Raw genomic sequence first — 2624 nt, 5'->3', positions numbered from 1 at the left:
TATATTTCTTCATACATTTAATCATATCTTGTTTCCCTCAAAGACTTCTGACTCTATAGTTTTGCCTTGAGTAAAAAATGTATATGTGAATGAGGTTAAAGAGAGTATCATATCTTTATTTCTGGTATATATGAATAGGCAAGCTAGAAAGTACCAAACAATATTTGTATGATACATTTTATTGTGGCTGTATACTTTAATACTTTAAATTATTAAACACATAACCCCATTCTTCCATATTGTGAACAAGTTGAGGACTAGGGGATTTGTCTTTTTTAACCATTGTGCCCACAGCATTTGGTAGAGTACTGATGCTAATATGCTAGATACAGTAATGAATGAATAAATAACTGCATCACTAATTGCCATAAAAAATTTCTTCTTTCTGTTGCTGTAATTATTCAGAAAAAAAAAAACATAGACTATTCAAAGACTGTTTTTTTTAGATTTTTTTTTTTTTATTCATTCATTTGAAACAGAGAGAGTGTACAAGCAGGGGCAGCTGCAGAGGGAGAGGGAGGAGCAGACTCCCCGCTGAGCAGGGAGCCCGATGCGGGGCTTGATCCCAGGACTCCGGGATCATGACCCGAGCTGAAGGTAGGGGCTCAACCGACTGAACCACCCAGGTGCCCCCAAAGACTTTTTTTAAAGTAAGTAATGCAATTTCCTAACTTTAAGAGTCTTTCCAAAAGTGTCTCTGACAGATAATCACAAATGCCTGTTTGTTAAAAGGACAATGGCTTTGATATTATTATTTTCTTTCAAAAGCAATAATTTATCAAGGTAGGACTTGAAAAATACAAAGGTATATATGAAAAGTAAATGAGTAATCTACCTTCCTTAGTCTAGAGATGATAGTTTCCAATATATAAACTGTAATTGAGTGAATTAAATGTATATACTGTAGCTAGGTGTTTCTTTATGATTTCTTTATGCTATCATGTTTCATTTCTTCCTAAAGCACTATTTCCAGATAGTTAACTCACCAATTCCTGCCTTCTTTGTCCTGATACTGTTAGGTAGTGATTCCTCATAATATTACTTTTATGACTGACTACCTTCCCCATTATTTCAAAGCACTACTTAATTGTCATTCTCAATATATAATAAGTTAATTATAATTACAGCTTTTTTGGTAAACATGTTAGGACAAATAACCTTTCTGAATAAATAGAAAATGTTTGTGATCATTGAAAAAATCATTCAAGAATGTCATCAAATTTAGTGAAAGTCATGTATCTGTTAAAATCTGGATGATTTTCATGAAATAAGGGTATTTAATGGTGATAAAGCAAAAAAATGAAATAAGAATAAGGAGTTAAAAAAAGAAGCTAGGTTTATTTATTATTGGTAGCTATGCTGAAATAATACTACTAGTTTTATGGAAAGCAAAATGTATTTTTATTCAGAGAGGCAATCTTACAATTCACTCTGCAGAACAATTTTCAGTACAAAATCCAAGATGCAACTTGTAACTGCATCTTTGAATAAATTGCTATCATAATAGTAATATCGCAGATAAATAAGGACTGGTTTTTCATCTAGTGGTTATATTAGAATTATAAATGAAATAGTTATTTTGATCAAATAATGAATTCTTTCTCTAACTTCAACCATTATTAGATGGCTCCTACAGTAGCAACTTTCATCTATTGTTTGCAATATTGTCCTTCAAACAGACACATAAAACAATCTTCAAACCCAGTAAGCATGAAGTTATTATAATCAGCAAGTGATTCTCCACATCATATGTGATTATTTTATTTTTATTCCGATAAAATGATATAATTCAAGTCCATATTTAAACATTAAAATTACTTCATAAGTTTTTTTTCTAATTTGCAACAGAAAGACTATAGTGTGTGTGAAAGAATAAATTTCATCATCAACTTCATTTATAAAATAGCAAGAATGACGTTTCGATTATTCAGTTTTGACCTAAGGAACATGGACATTTACACAACAGGAGTCAAAGACTATTAGAACTCATGTGATTTGGGGTTTGAGGTGAGACCAAAAAAAATTCTGGAATTTTAAGTAACATTTCAGTGTACCATTAGAAAACTAAGTTTTAAAAACCTTACTTATTTTGGTTTTATGCAGGCAAAACATAACATAAATAAAGTAAAAAAATCAAAATCCCATTTAATTTAAGCCTTTATTTCTCAGATTTACTTAAGAAGCTATTATCTAAAAGCATTCAGAAACTATAATTTCTGCTGCATTTGAAATCAACTTTCTTAAAACACCTAAGTAGCATACTACACAATAAGAGAGAATGCTCCACATCACTAAGGAAGTCACTATTGTACGTGAGGGCCATACATTGTCAATTCTATAACACCACAATAGGACTATACAGTCTGGTTCACTTTGCCAGTGTTGCTTGCAGTTCATGCACATTCACTGAATGTCATTACGTATAAAAATAGACATCCCTAATGGACAGCACTTCCATAGCACAGTTGAAAAGCTTTACTCAATTTATCCTGCTACCATTATGAATATTTTCTCAGATCAATGGGGCAATACCTGCACACAGCCCCAACACCTTAATACCATGCTTCTGCATCTTACTATATGCTGCCAGATTTTAAACTTTTTTTTTTTTTTTTTTAGATTTT

The sequence above is a fragment of the Neomonachus schauinslandi genome, chromosome 4, assembly GCF_002201575.2.
Source record: "Neomonachus schauinslandi chromosome 4, ASM220157v2, whole genome shotgun sequence".
NCBI lineage: Eukaryota > Metazoa > Chordata > Mammalia > Carnivora > Phocidae > Neomonachus > Neomonachus schauinslandi.
This window is presented reverse-complemented; position numbering follows the sequence as displayed.